Source organism: Podarcis melisellensis, assembly GCF_964234715.1.
Source record: "Podarcis melisellensis genome assembly, chromosome: 6".
NCBI classification, from domain to species: domain Eukaryota; kingdom Metazoa; phylum Chordata; class Lepidosauria; order Squamata; family Lacertidae; genus Podarcis; species Podarcis melisellensis.
Genome location: NC_138538.1, coordinates 18,742,464 through 18,752,774, shown reverse-complemented (window position 1 = coordinate 18,752,774; position 10,311 = coordinate 18,742,464). Strand labels below are relative to the sequence as shown.

General features: G+C 45.7%; 1 long non-coding RNA gene across 2 annotated transcripts; it reads left to right on the top strand.

Annotated features, from left to right (window-relative positions):
- Positions 1–2,772: 2,772 nt before the first annotated feature.
- On the top strand, positions 2,773–8,629 carry LOC309371643. Of its 2 annotated transcripts, XR_014169239.1 has the most exons (4): positions 3,130–3,169; positions 3,225–3,307; positions 6,593–6,797; positions 7,429–8,629. It is a non-coding gene; the product is annotated as an uncharacterized lncRNA (long non-coding RNA). The 2 variants fall into 2 exon arrangements; XR_014169238.1 differs by having other exon boundaries at positions 2,773–3,307.
- Positions 8,630–10,311: the final 1,682 nt, after the last annotated feature.

The following is a 10,311-nucleotide window of genomic DNA, read 5'->3' as shown; positions in this document are numbered from 1 at the left end:
CTGCAGTTCCTTAAATTTATTTATTTTATATTTTCTGCATATTCCAAATTAACTTAACTCATTTATTTATCTACTGTAGATACATACTCTTATAAAACTGCAGGTTATTACAACAACCCTGCCAGTGTTCTTATCTGTTTACAGTTTATCTGTAAATATTCAACAAACTATTTCCATTCTTTTATTAAAAAGTATGTTATTTTGATTTCTTATTTTTCCGGCAAGTTTTGCCATTTCTGCATATTCCATAGGTTTTTGTATCCATTCTTATTTTTCTGGGACTTCTTCTTGTTTCCTTTTTGGGCAAGTAACATTCTTGCCGCTGTAGTCACATACATGAATAACTTTCTTTATAGTTTGGGAAGTTCTGTCCCTATAATTCCCAAAAGGAAAGCTTCTGGGTTTTTTTGTTTTTTACAAACATTATTTTAAACATCTTTTTCAATTCATCATATATCATTTCCCAGTAAGCTTTAACCTTGCTACAAGACCACCTCATATGATAAAAAGAACCTTCTTTCTTTTTTACATTTCCAACACTTATTTGATCTCAGCTGAGCTTTTTGTGGCCATTAATGTTAAAAATTCACCGATGGAAACATCTGTGAGGGGTAAACAAAGAGGATTCATTGGAGGAAGTCGTGCTTTAAACATGTATGCGCAGCCTTAATTCAAAAATCAAAATTGAATAGACACTTCAAGTTTAACAGACAACTTGCTTCCATCGAGTATTATTTGGTAAAAGGTAAAGGGACCCCTGACCATTAGGTCCAGTCGTGGCTGACTCTGGGGTTGCAGCGCTCATTTCACTCTATTGGCCGAGGGAGCCAGCGTACAACTTCCGGGTCATGTGGCCAGCATGACTAAACCGCTTCTGGTGAACCAGAGCAGCGCACGGAAATGCCGTTTACCTTCCCACTGGAGCGGTACCTATTTATCTACTTGCACTTTGACGTGCTTTCGAACTGCTAGGTTGGCAGGAGCAAGGACCAAGCAATGGGAGCTCACCCCGTCGCGGGGATTTGAACCGCCAACCTTCTGATCGGCAAGTCCTAGGCTCTGTGATAGGTTTTAATCTCCAGAGGTCACAGTTTTTATCTGTGATATGTTGGGGGATCCGGGTGCTTAATTCTCCCACCAAAACCAACAGGATGTAGAAGTGCTAGGCTGAAGTTGTTTGGAACCCGCATTTTCGCATGCATTTGGCTAAAAGACAGACAACCAGGAATTTTAACTGAATCCCAAGCCAAAAACACACCATCCCCTTGTGCTGACTTGTGGAATGAATAGCAGCTAGCATCATTCATATTGCTAAAATAAGCCATCGCTTGTAGTACTAAATATAAACCTGGCGCAAAAATTGACGCTGGGAATGTCTGGCATGCAAACTGTTTCAGGCGAGGGGAAACAACAAGCAAACACAAAGCAAGTTTTCTGGATGAGTTCAGGCCAAACGCATTGCCTCAAACCCCTTCTTAATCTCACCGTTTCCCCATTTGCTTTTCTGCTGAAAGGAAAAGCCACAAAATGAAGAACAACAGCAGACCCAATTACTCCGGAAGAGATGGCCAGTTTCACCCATTGCAACATCAACCTCGCTCCAAGTTAGTACTCCTCTAGCTAAAAGTAGAACCAATTTGAGCTAATTTTGATGTCTGAATGTCCTTGCCCCTTGATGGATGTGAAATAGTATGCTTGATGTGCCTTAGGCAGCTTCATATGACATGACTGGGAAACCTGCTACTATAGCCCCATGCAGGCATTGCAAAATTGTAAGCACTGAGTGTGCTCCTCCCTCCCTGGAACATTGAGCAGCAAGATCTAAAAGGGGTTTATGAACATAAGGCGAGTCCACTGGATCAGGCCAATGTCCCATCTAGTCTAGCATCCTGTTCTCACAGTGGCCAATCAGATGCCCGTGAGAAGCCTGGAAGCTGGATGTGAACACAACAGCACTCTGCCCACATGCAGTTCCCAGCAATCATACGTGCTCCCTTTGACTGTGGAGGTAGGACATAGTCATTGTGCCATATTCTAGCTCCTTTATGGAAATTCTGGCCGAACCAGCAAGAATATTATTGGGACAAAAATGGAAACAAGAAGAACTACCGACGAAAGAAGAATGGAGGATGAAGTTGATGGACTATCAATGGAGGATGGAGAATGAAGGAGAATGGAGGATGAAGTTGATGGACTAGATAAATTAACAGGAAGGATTCAAAACCTGCAGGATCAGAGATTCTTAGAAGACTGGAGTAAATATATGAACTATTTGAAAAGTAATTGTGATGAACAGATTACGCTAGTAGGACTGCAAGAAGTTTTGTAAGGTGGATTATTGGAAACATTGCAAGAAAGACTATGAAAGAATTATTAGTTAAGGACAATTAAATGTAATATAGAAATTAAGAAATGCAGAATAAGTGATAAAGAACGGGAAATAATCAGAGGTGTTGATGGAAGTCTAAACTATTGTATAAGATGAGAAGTTATGTTGTATGACTGTTGGAACTGATATGTTAAAAAATCAATTAAAATGTATATACGTATATAAAAAAAGGAAATTCTGGTAGCTGTTGATAGCCTTCTCCCCTGTGAAGGACCCAAGCACAAAAGCTTTCTCCCAACCCCCAGTTTCCAGAAACTAGTTAACTTGTGCGCACATTCACCTGAACGGACTCGCAATGCTCCCCACAATCAGGAACCCAAATTGAATAGAATCATAGAATCTGAAAGCTGGAAGGGACCCCGGGGGTCATCTGGTCCAACCCCCTGCAGTGCAGGAATCTCAGCTAAAGCATCCACGACAGATGGCCATCCGACCTCTGCTTAAAGACCTCCAAGAAAGGAGAGTCCCCGACCTCCAGACTCTACTCTGGGGGCATCAACCCTGGGGGCATCATGACTTGCCTGAGGGGTGTGGCTATGCATGCTGTCCTGGTGAGCATCTTCACTTCAGGATTTGCAGTTGCACCATTGCCAGTAAATGCAATCTCTAGCCAGCCACAGCCCACACCAAATAGCTCTTGTGTGGGAGCTATTACAATTTACGAAGGCAGAGTCAGTTGGGACTAATTTAATGCAACAACCACCTTTCCCAGTACTGTTTACACTGACAGAGGCTCACTAAGGATTCGTGCAGGTAGAGGCTATGCTTGCTGGTCTCAAGGTGGGAGATCATTCTGCTGTAGGAGATTTTCTCACCAAATTTAATCTGCTTTTAGGTCTAAAGCTCTACAGGGACTGGGTGGTGCTGTGAATAACGTGTGAAGTTCAAAAACTGACTCTTATTACCCAAATATAAGATGTAAGTGGATTATTCATTTCAGTGTTGTTAACAGATATACTGGCAGGCATATTTCTTTCGTTTATAAAATAGACTCGAACCACAACTCTGTTACGGCACTAAAGGGATAATGCTTTCAAACCACAGGGTTTTTAATGCTATCACACCTCTTGAAAGCACTTCACAAACATTAACTAATAAAATACTCATATATCTCCGAGGGAAATCTTCATTGTACAATAAACAAACAATCAGGAAAAGTGAACTTAATCCCGTTTGAAGCTGAGGAAATTTGATTGAAATTTTGGGCGGAGGTTTGGTCGTTTCATTGTCATCTTTTATCTGAGATGCCTCACTCAGGCCTAATCTTCCCCATCTAAACCACACTATTAACAAACAAAATAATTTTTTTTGAAGAAGACCAGGTCTTGGCAGGAAATAGCATGTCCTATCTTGTCTTGACAACATTCGCCAGAAAAATAATTGTGGTTGGTTCAGTTAAGGAGAGGGGATGAGGGAGGGGGAAGCTCAAACAGGTTTTTGTAGAAAAACTGTTTGTTTGCTCTTTACCGGAATGATAAATTTAATGGTGGTAGAGATCCTTCTGATTGTTCATGAGTTTATATGCATATCCAGGCCCTATCCGTGCTACAGAACTCCAGCAGGCCTGCAGGCAAAGGTTTGACGGGCAAATGCCAACACACGCAACCTCTGCCAATCGTCAGATCGTGGGAGAATCTTTCAATTCTCCCCGTGTAAAAAACTGTGCAATGAACAAAAACTGCACATGATGAGGAAGGAGCCCACTCAATGCTGTGATGGTTTTATATTTGCAGTGTAGGACAGGGGATAGCCGCATTTCCTAGCCCCAGTCAGGGTTCTTTCTCATAAGGAGACCTCAAAGCTGCACCAGAGTACATCTGTACTATTCCGCTCCAACATCCATGGAGTACCTGGACATCAGGGGAATGTGGCAGTGGTGGCAGATGCGGTTAGTACACTTGGTGGCAGGTCTAGATGGCATGACCCTGCAACCATGCATTCCTTTGGCACATGGGGGGTGTTGTGTATTCAGGCGTCAGTGTTTGCCTGAGCTTCAGTCTCGACTAAGGATTCTGAGCCCCTGCGTTCCGATTTGATACATGACACCCAATCACAGAACATCTCAGGATTTGGGCCTCTGCCATTGGCCCTTTCTTTATAGCATTGGACTTTCCTTTCACTTCCAGGCATATCCGCAACTGAGCGACCTTTCAGCTGTGTCCCAGCCGCTTCATCAGCTCTGCATCTACTTGTACTTGTCCTCCGCTCTTCCTCAGTAGCATGTTGGATGCCTTCCGGCCTGAGGGGCTCATCTTCCAGCATCATAACTTTTATATGCCTGTTGTCTTTGTCCATGGAGTTTTCTTGGCAGGGATACTGGAGTGGCTTGCCGGTTCCTTCTCCAGGTTGCCACGGCAAGGCAGTGATCCATGAAGGGGATATATAGTTAAAGCTATGGTTTTCGCAGTAGTGATGTATGGAAGTGAGAGCTGGACCATAAAGAAGGCTGATCGCTAAAAATTGATGCTTTTGAATTATGGTGCTGGAGGAGACTTGTGAGAGTCCCATGGACTGCAAGAAGATCAAGTCTATCTATTCTGAAGGAAATCAGCCCTGAGCAGTGGCGTAGTGTGGGTTGTCAGCACCCGGGGCAAGGCAAGTAATTTGTGCCCCCTAACCCGTGGATTTACGCCCCCTAACCCTAACCCCCAGGTGTTGCACCCGGTGCGGCTGCCCCCCTGCACCCCCCACGCTTCGCCACTGGCCCTGAGTGCTCACTGGAAGGACAGATCCTAAAGCTGAGGCTCCAATACTTTGGCCACCTCAATGGAAGACTCCCTGGAAAAGACCCTGATGTTGGGAAAGATGGAGGGCACAAGGAGAAGGGGACGACAGAGGACGAGATGGTTGGACAGTGTTCTTGAAGCTACCAGCATGAGTTTGACCAAACTGCGGGAGGCCGTGGAAGACAGGAGTGCCTGGCGTGCTCTGGTCCATGGGGTCACGAAGAGTCGGACATGACTAAACAACTAAACAATAACAACATTGGCCCTTAAACTCTGTGTCATGATTCACCCACCTACACTTCAGAGGGGTTTATGGGAACCCCCACTATGGAAAGCTAGAAGGAGGGAGGGAGGTGGTATGGAGCTTATAGCCTCCAAGTGTCCCGATTTTCCAGGTGCAGTCCTAGAATTATGAAAGCTATCCTGGCTTCAATCACAGAATGGCCCAATTTCCCCTGCTAGTGCTGCCACTGCCCAGCTCAGGGAGGAGGATGAGCTGGCACATGTCCCAACCAATGATGGAGGTTGCAAAGGCGGTTGCATCCTGTTGCCTCTCCATGGCCTCTCCAGGGCCACTGCTGTCGGCCTCCTCCCTTGAGCAGCTTGTAGCAGCTGCTGGAGAGCAGGCAAGGAGGAAGAGAGGTTGCTGGTGCTGAGGCCCAGCCCTGCGTGACATGCTATTTCTGAGGGACAGGCAGAGGGCAGGCCCACCCTGGTCACGAAGAAAGGGAAAGAGGAGAGGATCACAAAGAGTACATATTTGTGCGTCTGCATCTCATCTCGCCCCTTTCAAAAATGTATTTATTGCTGCATGTTTTTTTTCTTTTTTGTCAATCTCCCAAAGAATAAAATACAATAGAATCAGGATTAAGGGGTTTTCTCAGCATGGTGGAAGGGGTGTTGTGCTGTGTCCCGTTGGTGAAGTGGTGGCGGTATGTTTTCTGATAGGAAATGCTTTGCGGTGGGTGGGAGACAATGGAAAGAAAATAGGGTCAGCTGGACACAAGTGGACCAATGTCCCTGTTTTCACCTGAGGAATGTTGGAGGGTATGGCAAGCTTTCTGGAAAAATGCACAGCTAGCAATGAGGAACAACCCACACTGCAAAGCCCACTTGTGAATATTACAGTGACCAGGTGGAATGCCCTCTGAGTAAGACCATTCTGGGAGAGAAGGATCCTCATTATGGCCCTACATTCCAGCCAAGCTGAGGGTCTTCTTGCAATTGCCCCTGTCCTGCAGATCCATCCTGGTGGGGTATGAGGTCTCCCCTGCAGTCTGAAGGGCTATAGCCATTTCCCCTGCCACATAAGGGTTCTCCTGCCTCACCCGGCCACTTGCATTACCTTAAAACGCTTTTCTGAATGCATTTTGCATTCCTGTGGCTCCGTGAAACATGGCGTACTCCCAAATGCTCTGGGAAGATTGTGTGGGTCAGACTGACCTGGTCTATAATCATTAACTATTTCTGTCAACAGATAAGAAGTTGAATACTTAGAAAAGAGATGAGCGTACTGGGGAAAAGGTTGGCCATTTACTCTCTGTTTGCCCTGTGCCTTGCACTATGAGCCCAGATGTGCCGGGCAGAGTCTCTGAAATCAAGTCTCATAGCAACTATCAGGGTGAAGAGCACCTCTTCGTTTGAATCGCCACCATTCAAGTGCACTTCTTAGAGCTTTGTAGGTAAATGCAAAAATAAATAAATACACGACTAGCCTACCCTCTTTGTAAAATATACAGCTAACAAGGTTGGGGACCTAGGAAGCTGCCTTGTAGCAAATCAGACCACTGGTCTATCTAGATCAGCACAGACTCATAGTGGCTCTCTGGGGCTTCAGATAAGGGTCTCTCCCACCTCTTTCTGAACCTGGGATCTTCTTCATGCAAAGCATAAGCTGTGCCACCAAGCTACAGTCCTTCTGCTTGATTAAAGGTAAAGGCACCCCTGACCATTAGGTTCAGTCGTGACTGACTCTGGGGTTGCGGTGCTCATCTCACCGCGGGAGCCAGCGTACAGCTTTCAGGTCACGTGGCCAGCATGACTAAGCCACTTCTGGTGAACCAGAGCAGTGCACGGAAACACTGTTTACCTTCCAACCGGAGCGGTACCTATCTATCTGCTTGCACTTTTGAGGTGCTTTCGAACTGCTAGGTTGGCAGGAGCAGGGACCGAGCAACGGGAGCTCACCCCGCCGCGGGGATTTGAACCGCCGACTTTCTGGGAGGAGCTGCTTTCTTTTCGGGTGAAATCGGCCCCCATCTTCCAGGACCAAAAAAACAAATAAATTTAAAAATGTCTTTTGTGGTTTTGCAGATATGAGATGGTTAGTACACTCCACGGAAGCTGAGCAATGGCCACGATTGCAAAACACAAGGAGCGTTTTTTAAAAATGTGGTGCGGGCTTGTCACTGCGCAATACGGGGTCAACGGGAGTGGCTTTCGGATTTCACGGCAAGTGTGTGTGTCTGCCTGGAAGTGGGAGACATTTCCAACAATCCTTAAAGTGTTAGGTGGTCTCCCTGTGAAGGAACAAAGAAGTGGAACCTTTCTGGAATTTTTCGAAGTGACACTTTTTTGGAAAGCTATGCACATTTTGCCTGATGTACTTCCTCTGGACTCCTTCCTAGATTTTGTGTATGTTTGACTAAGCAGTTGGCGTTTTTTACCAGGAGCAGATGATGTAGGCACTGACTTGACCTCTCAATGGCTGAACCACTGCTGCTTACTGGAAGGGAGAATGGGAGGGGCAAAGCGGCAGGAGGGGTGGAGCCAATATGGCGCCCTTGTTGTTGCATTTGCACGGCGACAACTTCCCTGCTCCCTCAAACCTCCTCCTCTTTCTCAACCACCACCCTGTCCATTACTTTTTTTTTTTACTGCACTAACTATTGAAGCCATGCTTCATTCAATAGTGACATAAAAACATCAAAAGGGTCTTCTGGGATCAGACTGAAGATCCTTTCTTCCATTCGCAGAAGCCAGAAAGGTGGAGCTGAAGGACATTTTGCTTATCTAACACAAGAATAGCCATTGATAGGGCTCTCATTAATATGTGTGGTGCCTGGTATTTTAGAGGGAAGCCAGCAAACTATTAAACGGCACTGGCTGCTGATTTGCTGTTGAGTCAAATCCAAAGTTGACTGAAGGGCTTTTTCACACTTGCCTTATTCCAGGTCTGCACTTTAAATCTCTGTGTCTGAGTCCCCTTTCCCCCACCAGAGCTTCCCCCACAAAAAACTGCTCTCTGGTGCTCAATCAGAGCAAATGTCAAATTAACCCAAATTAACATTTGCTCTGACTGAGCTCTAAAAAACGGGTTTTCGCAGAGAAAGCTCAGGGGCAACCCCTCTCCCCAAACTTCTCAGACACAGAACTTTAATGTGCAGCCGTGTGCTTGGAAAGAGTGGGGCTAAAGCTGAGTGTGGATAAGCCCTTATAAGGATCTGTATAAATCAGGGTCTTGCTCCTTAAAGGAGCACCTTCTTTCATATAGTGGTCTCTCTGTGGGCAATTCTTTCTTGGTGGTGCCACAGCCAACAGATCTCTGTTGCTGGGTGCTATCCAGAAACCCACTGTGAGGGTGGATTTGGCTACCATTTTATTATATATGTGTACTTTCACCTTTTATGTAACTTGTTCCATACCTGCCAAGTGAGATTACGGCGGCCATTTTGAGTGCTGTCATCTTGTGCTGCACTCTGGTCCTGCCCCCCCCAAGCACTTTTCCAGGGCTGTGATCTCATGCAGCATGTTTATGGCCACCATGCAGGACCGCCCCCTGAACAAAATGCATTTTTCACTGCAAGATTGCAGCACAGGTCATGTGACTCGCCTGGGAGCCATAGCTGTCAACTTACAGGTTTGAAAATAAGGGACCAGCAGCCAAAATAAGGGACCAGCAGCCTCACCTGTTCCAGGCACTCCAGTCTTCCTGTCCTCCTGCAGTCTGGTCAAACTCATGCTGGTAGCTTCGAGAACACTGTCCAACCAACTTTGTAACCAGAGGTTCAACTGAATAGAATCTGAATCACATGCACCACAAGGCCTATGCAGCCTCAACTTAAGATGGCTCCCCAGCCTGGCTTTGAACTGCAAAGTTTGCAGCAGCACATGCAACAAAATGGCGTCCAGCATTCAAAAACCCCCTCAGCTTGCATTAACTAGCCACACACAAGGCATGCAAGCTCCACCCCCCAGTCGTTCTTAGACTCCTTATTGGGTGAGCAACACAGCCAAGCAACACAGTTGGAGCTTCCCTCCTCCCTGGCTGACAGGGAGGGAGGGAGAGGAGCTGCTTCCTTTGAAATTTAAGGGACATCATTTAAGGGACATCCATCAATAAGGGACAGCAGCGGGACATGGCGCTGGAATAAGGAACTGTCTCTTCAAATAAGGGACGCTTGACAGCTATGCTGGGAGCACTTCCTGGAAGACACACACCCTGGTTTTTGACCTGAAAAAATTGGATGGTTTGTTGTTCTCAGATTGTTGTTGTAATGAAGAGTGGGCAATAAATATTTTAAACCAACAAAGAAAGGAAGCTCCAAATTTTGCCTGGCTCTGTTGATGACCTAGCAGACTCCACCAGGTTCTCCACCAGGTTCATGGCCCACAGGCAAGGTGCCCATGTATGCATCAGCCAAACCAGGAAATGCGTCACCAAAACGGAGGATACAGATTTGCATAAAATTAGCATACAGTAATGTATATGTAGAGGCATAGATTTAGAAATAATTGTAATAAACAGAAATATAATAAATATTTCACCATAATGGGGATGAATGTGGCCATGTAACCTGTGCGTCTGGTCAGTGCTTGTTTCCTGCCGCTCCACACATGCATTAATTAAAATCCTAATTAAACTTAGGGCTGCACAAGTCCCCTGATTTAGTTTGGGGCCTGAATTGAGTCCAGGTTGTTCCAGTTCTTGAAGTGGGTCTTAAACCAGATCTACCCTATTATTTACCATTGTACTTGGCAACACAGCTACGGAACTAATGGGTGGGAGGGCTGGTCTGTGGCCTGTTCACTAGAAAGCCACATCCCTAACAGCTTTTATGGTCAGTTGCACTGGGCAGCAGAAGCAATAGCAGGAAAGTTGTTGTTGTTGTAGTTGTTGTTGTTTGCATGTTGCACACTTCTCCTTGCTAATTCCTGGAATCGTTATTTTCCTGATTCTACCTGACTAGGCTCTGC